Source organism: Peromyscus californicus, unplaced genomic scaffold, assembly GCF_007827085.1.
Source record: "Peromyscus californicus insignis strain IS unplaced genomic scaffold, ASM782708v3 Scaffold_19__1_contigs__length_69161282, whole genome shotgun sequence".
NCBI classification, from domain to species: domain Eukaryota; kingdom Metazoa; phylum Chordata; class Mammalia; order Rodentia; family Cricetidae; genus Peromyscus; species Peromyscus californicus.
The window spans coordinates 10,805,979-10,815,685 of record NW_026294491.1 but is presented as its reverse complement, the minus strand read 5'-3'; the positions used below and the strand labels follow the sequence as shown (position 1 = coordinate 10,815,685).

Here is a 9,707-nt window from a genome sequence, read left to right as displayed (position 1 = left end):
GGTCCTTCTTAGTTTTTGAATGAAAGGCTGTGTGATGTCTTTGATAGTATTTGGTTTTTTATCTTATTAGACTGTAACTCCCCAGGAAATACTCTAAGGAAGTTTTTATAACTTTCTGGTTTCTATACAAACACATTTTGAGAATTTCATGTATAAGTATACTGTATTTACATCATTTCTACCCCTCCCCCCTGCACACTCTGGAATTCATGACCTATTCTACTATAATTGTTGTTACATATCTATCTATCTATCTATCATTCTATCTATCCATCCATCCATCCATCCATCCATCCATCTATCTATACACACACACACACACACACACACACACACACACACACACACACACACACTTTACTGAGTCCATTTAATGTTGCTGATATAATGTTGCTGATATGTATATGCATTTAGGGCTGTCTATTTGAAATTGGAGAACCTATTACAGGTCTACTCCCTGGAGAAATGTGGGAGCCCGTTTTCAGGTTCCTCGTGGCTTTACTCAGCAGGTCCGCATAGGGACAATGATTAGGACCACGGGCCTGAGTGCAGGTGTCTGAGATGGTCTGCACTTGGCTGTGCTGGGGGGAGGTCTTTTGCTCCACCCCTTGGCATCTCTATAAATACCCTGGGGCAGAGACAGGGCCCGTTGGCAAAGGTTCTAGGCCCTCTCGAGGCTATCCTTTATTTTCTGTTTATCTCTGCAATATTCTCTGCAATATAAATCCTTCTATTTAATATTTCCTGCTGCTCACACTCAAGAAAACTCTGGGGAGCTGTGGGGTTGGTGGGTAAACGCCCCACAGAGAAAACGGATTCTCCCTCCCTTGGTAATCCATTAACTGCTTGTACTGTTTGTAATAGATGATTAATTCTCTTAGTAAAGTCGCTGTCCCTGATGTGCTAGACATCAGAAATACAGGGACAAGGTCAACTCTGATCATCAGGAGAACCAACAGTCATACACACACACACACACACACACACACACACACACACACACACACATACACACACACACTGTGGTTTGAAAGAAAATAGCCCCCAAAGGGAGTGGCATTATTAGGAGGTGTGGTTTTGTTAGAGTAGGTATGACCTTGTTGGAGGAAATGTGTCATTGTGGATCGCGTAGGCTTTGAGGGCTCATATATGTTCACGCCACACCCACTGATTTAGACTACTTCCTGTTACCTGAGAGTCAAGATGTAGAATTTTAGCTGCTTCTCCAGTGCTACGTCTGTTTGCACACCACTGTGTCCTACCCTGATGATAATGGACTCAACTTATGATACTGAAAGCTAGCCCCATTTTCCTTTATAAGAGTTGCCATGGTCATAGTGTCTCTTCAAAGCCATAGAACCCCTAACTAAGACACATACATACATACATCTTGGAAGATGTGTATAGGTACACATAATGCAGGCAGATTGTGTTTTGAAAGTGTAGTATACATGAGAGGGCATGATGAAAGCCTAGAGGCACTAGTTGGAACAGGCCAGGAGGCTCAGTTGTGGAAGAACATTAGGCAGAAGTGACCTGCTCTTATTTACTTGCTGTGGGATGTTCTGTATGTCAAATGTGTTGCTCTGATTGGTCAATAAATAAATCACTGATTGGCCAGTGGCCAGGCAGGAAGTATAGGCGGGACAAGGAGGAGAACAAAGCTGGGAAGTGGAAGGCTGAGTCAGAGAGACACTGCCAGCCGCCACAATGACAAACAGCATGTGAAGATGTGGGTAAGCCATGAGCCATGTGGCAAGGTATAGATTAATGGAAATGGATCAATTTAAGCTGTAAGAACAGTTAGCAAGAAGCCTGCCACGGCCATACAGTTTGTAACCAATATAAGTCTCTGTGTTTACTTGGTTGGGCGGCTGTGGGACTGGCGGGTGAGAGAGATTTGCCCTGACTGTGGGCCAGGCAGGAAAACTCAAGCTACATTTACTCTTAAAAATAGCTTATAGAGGGGGACGGGAGGGGGGAGAACAAGGGAATCCGTGGCTGATATGTAGAACTGAATTGTATTGCAAAATAAATTAATAAAAAAAAAACTGAAAAAAAAATAGCTTATGGGAGCCAGCAGTGGAGGGGCACACCTTTAATCCCAGCACTCAGGAGGCAAAGGCAGGTGGATCTCAAAGTTCAAGGCCAGCCTGGTCTACAGAGCAAGTTCCCAGAACAGCTGTTACACAGAGAAACCCTGTCTCAAAAAAACCAAAACATGTAGAAGAGGTTGAAGAGATGGCAGTTAAGAACACTTGTAAGAGAAGGAAAAAAAAAAAAAAGGAACAGTTGTTCTTGCAGAAGACCTGGTTTTGGTTTCCAGCACCCAACCATCTGGAACTCCAGTTCCAGGAGATCTGACACCCTCTGTTGACCTCTGCAGGCACCATGCATGTGGTGCACTACATAAATGCAAAACATCCATTCACATAAAATAGCATTTGCAAGGAAGGGAAGGAAGGATTAATAAACTTGGTGAAGTTCACCTTTCTTAAATTGTGCACTAAGCATTTTCAGATTATCACCCAATAGCTCCCAATACTATACTCAAGAAGAGTATTTAATATCTCTGGTTCTCTTCAAACCTCTGACATAGGTAATGACCCTGCCACCACACCTGGTTCTTGTTTAGTTCGCTGAGGAAGAAAGCACTAAGAAAGAAGCTTTTCTTACCATCATCAAAACCACCAGCAAGTCTCTCTCTTCCCCAAGCACACACTACATCTTTAGGCTTTAAAACTTTTAACCATCTTCTACCACACCCTACATCTTTAGGCTTTAAAACTTTTAACCGTCTTCTACCACACCCTACATCTTTAGGCTTTAAAACTTTTAACTGTCTTCCTTGTTAGTATAGTGGTGAGTATTCCCGCCGGTTACGTGGGAGACCGGGGTTCGATTCCCCGACAAGGAGGCTAATGTTCTAGGGGTTGGGGATTTAGCTCAGTGGTAGAGCGCTTGCCTAGCAAGCACAAGGCCCTGGGTTACTGTTGCTGGGCGGTGGTGGTGGTGCATGCCTTTAATCCCAGCACTTAGGAGGTGGAGGCAGGCAGATCTCTGTGAGTACAAGGCCAGCCTGGTCTACAGAGTGAGTTCTAGGATAGGATCCAAAAGCTACACAGGGAAACCCTGTCTCAAAAAACCAACCAACCAACCAACCAATCAAACAAACAAACCAACCAAACCAAACAAACAAAACCCCTAAAACTTGTATGTATTTTAATAACTTTATACTTTGTCTGTACATGTATGGGTAAGTGTGGAGATCAAGTTGTTCCTCTGACTTCCACACATGTATGGCACACATCATAGGACAGTTTTCGGAATCAGTTCTCTCCTTCCACCATATAGGATCTGGGAATTGAACTCTGATTATTAGGCTTGGAGGCAAGCACCTTTACCCACTGCTGAGCCACCTTGCTGGCACAAATATATCTGTATGTGTGTGCGCATGTGTGTGTGCACTTAAGGCCGTGAAAGGCTCAGAGAACAACTTTTAGGAGCCAGTTCTCACCTTCCATCCTTGTTGAGGCAGGGGCTCTCATCTGTGGGGCTATACAGTGTATCCTAGGCTAGCTAACCCTTGAGCTTCCAGGCAATTCTTTTTTGTTTTTATAGTTATTTCATTTTATGTCTGCGTGCTTTGCCTGTGGTATGCCTGTGTACCATGTGCATGCCTAGTGTCCATAGAGACCAGAGAGAGTGTGGGATCCCCTGGAGCTGGAGTTATATATGGTTGGAAGCCACCACCTGTGAGTTGGGACTCAAATCCAGGTCCTCTGGAAGAGCAGCTAGTGCTCTTAACATCTCCAGTCCCTTTCAGAAAATTCTCTCCATTTCCAATCTCATGATAGGAGTGCCTGGATTACAGATGCGTACCACTGCTTCCTGCCTCATGTGGGTTTGAGGGACCACACTCTTGCTGTAAGTTTGTGTAGCAAGTGATTTTAACTGCTGAGCCATCTCATCAAGTCCCCCCCCACCAGTGATTCGTTGTTTATCAATAAAGACTTGCTGTTATTTTTTTTAATGTTCATTTAGTGTGTATGTGTCACTTTTCTATTGCTGTAATAAGGCACCATGACACAGGCAACTCATAAAAAAAATCATTTATTTGGGGCTTTTAGAGGGTTGGAGTCCATGACACCATAGCAGGGAGCATAGCATAGCAGTAGGCAGGCAGGCATGGCGCTAGAGCGGTAGCTGAGAGTTTACATCCACAAGTAGGAGTCAGAGAGAGCTGACTGGGAATGGCCTGGTCTTTGAAACCTCAAAGCTCACCTGCAGTGTTATACCTCCTCCAACAAGGCCACACCTCCTAATCCTTCCCTAACAGTTCCACCAACAGGGGACCAAGTATTCAAATGCACACCAGGGGAAACTTGCAGTTTTCTCTTTCCATGTGGGTTCTTAATCAACCTAAGGCTTTTATGGTTGGTGGCAAGTATCCTATCTGTGAGCCATCCTGTAGGCTCCTTAATGTTACTCCTTAACTTTAGTTCAATCATGACATTTTTCCTACAATAAAAGAAGACCATCATATCTTCCCTATAATATATATCATACATACATGGATACCTATATTTGCTTTACTAGTTGCCTCCTCGAACAGTTTAATGTTGGCTGAGTTCAAAGTTCAGTATAACTAGATGTTTGCCGTTAGCTGCTGGATCTATACTGATGTGTGACTTTACTTCATTTTGGTACAATTTTGGCTTTTCCTGTCTCGTTTTATTGGCTTGTTTTCCCGTGTTCTTGTCACTACTTCACCCGAAACCCTCACTCCATCTAGCACAATCATGTTTGCAAGGTAAAGTTCCACTTCCACTTTCTCTTGAAGATGGCCCTCTGGGAGCCCTGTCTCTCCGTAATGGCTTGAACATTTCCTGGGTTTTGAATAATATCCTTCTCTTCCCTAGTTTGTTTTCTCATTTTATGAAACTCATGCTCTAGGAGCCTGCTGAGCTTTTACATCTAAAATGTTTTTATTTCTATCCTTATATTTGATTCAGTATTTCAGTGAGAATAACATTTTAGATGGGAAATCATTACCTTGTATTCTTGCTTGTTGTTTTGTTTCTGGAACAAAAGGTTTAAAACTTTTAAAGTTATTAGTGTGCGTGTGTGTGTGTGTATGTGTGTGTGTGTGTGTGTGTGTGTGTGTGTGTGGTGCATGATGTTTGAGGCATGCAAGCCACCAAGTGCACATGGAGGTCAGAGGACAATTTTGTGTAGCTGGTTCTTTCCTCTACCCAAGCTTGCACATCAAGTGCCGTTACCCACTGAGCCATCTTGCAGGCCCTTTCTTGACATTTTTAAGATCACTTCTGGGGGTGATGGGTAGACTAGGAGAAGTTGGGGGAACAGCGTGAGGGGTGATTATGATCAAAATACACTGTATACATTTATGAAATTAAAATTTAAAATATTGTATTACACTTCTATCGGTGATATTCTCAAATTTCTCAACTCCCTGGCCTGTATTTGTAGTCAAAAGTTTTTCTGTGTCTTGCCTGGCCTGTGGTCAGGACAAATCTCTCACCCACAGTCCCACAGCCTTTTATAAAATAATTGCATCAATGTTATTTATAACTGCTTGGCCATTTGCTCAGGCTTATTACTGAGTAGCTCTTACACTTAAATTAACCCATAATTCTTATTTATATTTAGCCACATGACTTGGTACCTTTTCTCAGTTCTGCCTTCACATCTTGCTTCCTCTGTGACTGGCTGGTGACTCCTGACTCAGCCTTACTCTTCCCAGAATTCTCCTTGTCTGCTTATCCCACCTATACTTCCTGCCTGGGTACTGGCCAATCAGCATTTTGTTTATCAACCAATCAGAGCAACACATTCACAGCATACAGAGCGACATCACCCATCACTTATTAGTTTTTTTCTAATTTGTACTGCTATTAAACAAATTTATTCTAAACATAATAGCTTAAAATGTGGCATCACCTGGGCAGCTTTTTCTTCACATTCCTCATGGAGTTTAGTCAGGTAGTGGCTGAGGTGCAGCCACTGATGGTTGTTGGGCTCCAAGTGCATACATGGGTAGAGGTGCTCTTGCACTGTTTTCTTCTGCTCCTGCTGACAGTGGAGCCCTGAGTCAGTGAGCAAAGTCTGCCTGCTGACGGTTTTCTCCTAGATCCCAGTTACCAATGCTTGTAGGTCTTTTTCCTTTTTCCTTTGTGTGTGTGTATGTGTTCATGTGGTTATGTGCATGTGGATATGTGAATACATGTGGGCATCCATATGTGTATGAGGATCAGAAGCGGACACTGGGGTCTTCCTTGATTGCTTTTTTTTTTTTTTGAGATAGTGTTTGTCACTGAGCCCAGAACTAGCCAGTTCTTTTAGGCTGGCTGTCTAATGAGCTCAAGGGTTTTGTTTCTGCCTCTCCAGCATTGGGTTTACAGACTGGGGCCACTCTGCTTGGCTTCCGCGTGCATGCTAGGGATCCAAACACTTTACTGACTGAGCTATCTCATCAGCTCTTGCCTCCCTCACTCCCCTCCTTCTCTCCTCCGCCCCCGTCTCTCCTCCCTCTCTCAGGTGGTCCTGCTATGTAGCTCTGGGTGGTCAAAATTACAATTCTCCCACCTCAGCCTCTGAAGTGCTGGAAGTACCACCATGCCCAGTTGCCTCAGAGAAATTTTTACTCCTGTCTCAAGCTATCTGTTGGAATGTGAGAGGTAGGACCGGATTCCCCTACAAGTGTAGACTTCCAATCCCTCTGCTTTTGGCAACACCTAGCTGTGCTTCATGCTCAGTTCTTATCTGCTCTTTACTTGGCTGTTCAGGCTGCCACCCGGGCAGGAGAATGAAACTGTAATAATGTTCCTCCAAGTTTTTCACCTCGCCTCCCAGTTTCTGTACTTCGAGGCTTCATTGGCAAGAGCTGTCATTTTCTTGTTGGCTTTACCTATGTATATGGTTTGCTGAGTCAGTCACTCCTCCATCTGTCTCTGGCCTTTATACTTTTTCTCTTTGACTTTACAATCTTTTCTAAAATTGAGAACTTCATACATGCGTATACTGAGTTTGGATTAAACCACCCCTCATTCCCTCCCCTCCAGCTCCTTGCCTATCTCACCGGTCCCTTCCCACTTTTGTTGTGGGTTTTTTTTTTTTTTTATGTCTTTGTCTTTTGACGAGGATGTGGATAGGAAATAGAGGTCAACATCTACATCCAGCCTGGTGTTTTTAACTAGAAATTTCTTTTCCCTGTCATTAGATTTTTCTCTCTGTCTCCTAAGATAGCTCCTCAGTCACTAATTATTTTCCCACAGTCCATCAACAACTCCCATCAACTTCATTTTATAATCCCTTCAGAACGTCAATACAACCAGGTCTTCACTCGGCTTCCTTGCCTCATTCCTTCAGTTTTCCTCCTTGACAGACTAGAAAAGATCGGTACCTCAGGGTTCTCCCAAGGGCATCTCTAGTGGGTTTCTAGTTGGTCCCATCTCTTGATTCCAAATGCCACCTGATCAGATTCCTCTCTCTAGAGTTGTTCTCTTTTCTGAATGACAGTCTACAGAACACTTGTTCTCCCAAGTTCACTAAATAAGGCACTCTCCACTTGGATGGCTAATATTTGTCATACCATATCCCCAGTGTAAAAGTTGACATTTCCAAACAAACCTTACCTATTTTCGTACATGACACTGGCTCCTCCGATCTTTTCTTACTTCTACACACAGTTAAGGCCCTTTCCCTTGGCCTATCTTGAAATCCTTAGGCTCCAGGATCTTTGTCAGACACCAAAGCTCTCCCAGTCTTCATACAGCTAAGGAGGTAACACAGACATTGTCTTCCTTGTCAAGGGAAGCTCACTCTATACCTAGTTGTCCAGGTCCCAAACTTCAGAGTCTTATGTACTTAGTTTATAGAATAAGCTAAAAGTGGTGTAAGTTGAGACAAACATTTCTTTCTGATGATTGTCTCTAGAAATTTATGTGTGAATTTGCAGATGACTTTGTTTTTATTTCTTAGATGTTAAAAAAGCATATTCATAAGATGTCTAGTCTAGTAAAATATCCATCAAAATTCCTTTGCAGCTGAAATTGCTGTCATCTACTTAGCTTTGCCATTCTTCAAGTCTGAGATGCCGTACAGACCGGAATTCTTCCTACTTTTCATGCTTTAACATAGAAGAACTTCCCTGGAAAAAGTTCTGGCTTCTCCTGCTCCAGGGAAACAGTGACTTATTTAGTAAACCTGGGAGAACGAGCAGGGTCCACTACGGTAGGCTTCCCTGGGCAACTTTTCTGGGGTCTTCTCATTGGCATACTGTGTTTGCATGGTACTTGGGTGGGTCACTCCCCAAAGCTCTAGTTGTTCACCTGGGTCACCTGAGACACGTGTCCAGGAAAGGCATTCATTATGAAGCAGCTAGCTAGCTCTCATGCTTTCCTTTAAGCCTTGCTCTCCAAATCGACTTTTCCATTTTGAGTTTTTTGTTTTGTTTTGTTTTGTTTTTTCGAGACAGGGTTTGTCTGTGTAGCTTTGCGCCTTTCCTGGAACTCACTTGGTAGCCCAGGCTGGCCTTGAACTCACAGAGATCTGCCTGGCTCTGCCTCCCAAGTGCTGGGATTAAAGGCATGTGCCACCACTGCCTGGCCCATTTTGAGTTTTTAAAATTTTTTCTTATGTGTACGAGTATTTTGCTGGCATATAGGTATGTGCATCACCTACATGCCTGGTGCTTAAGGAAGTCAGAAGAGGGCATCAGATTCCTTGTAACTGGAGCTATAGATGGCTGTGAGCCACCAGGTGAGTGCTAGAAATCAATTCCAGGTTTTCTTCAAAGGCATCAAGTAGTCTTAACCACTGGACCATCTCTCCAGCCCCCAAACCAACCACCTGTGGCAAGGCTGTCATATGTCATGATGCCTACTCATCATATATCTTTTTTTAAAAAAATAATTTATCTTTATTTTATGTGCACTGGTGTATGCATGTATGTCTGTGTGAGGGTGTCAGATCTTAGACTTACAGACAGTTGTTAGCTGCCATGTGGGTGCTGGGAATTGAACCTGGGTCCTCTGGTAGAGCAGTTGGTGCTCTTAAGCACTGAGCCATCACCCCAGCCCCTCATCATGTATCTTTAGAAGTTTCTAAGCTGGGCTAGGAAGAGGTTAGTGTTCATGACCAGCCATCTAAAAACTGTAAGATTCCATGGAGGGAAGGTGGGTGGGTGTTCTCTGCCTCCAACTTCCTCCTCTGACTTGTGGTTCAGGGGCCCTTCAAGTTTCACCGGGGTAGCGTTTAGGGGGCTAGGTGCATGAGGCTATCTGGTTTAGGTAGTTGTAACAAGGTCTGCACTCTGTGGGATAGATGAAGCTCAGACATAATGCGCCGCTGTGGGTTCTTGTCCTCAGTAGTTCTCTGGCTGTCCCTGCACGCCAGCCAGCAATGCTTCTCAAGTCGTCTCCATATCTCCATTGTTCCTCACTATTAGCTTCTGCCTGTACACCACAGGCTTCCCTCCCTACTTTCAAACATAATCAAGGCCTTTCCCCCTTTCACTAGTGGGACCCCAAACCCCCGGTATCCTGAGACTAGTTGTGTGGCTAGGTAGGTGGAGCTCCACCCGCTGTTGGCAGTCAGAAGTTAGAGCTGCCTAGCCAGCCTTGACCACGCCCTTCAGCTAGTCCCAATCAGAAGCCTGTGCCTAGTTTCCAAGATCACCGCCC

General features: G+C 44.0%; 1 non-coding gene across 1 annotated transcript; it reads left to right on the top strand.

The window, feature by feature from the left end:
* Nucleotides 1-2,845: 2,845 nt before the first annotated feature.
* Nucleotides 2,846-2,917, top strand: Trnan-guu (transfer RNA asparagine (anticodon GUU)). The gene has a single exon. It is a non-coding gene; the product is annotated as a tRNA-Asn (tRNA).
* Nucleotides 2,918-9,707: the final 6,790 nt, after the last annotated feature.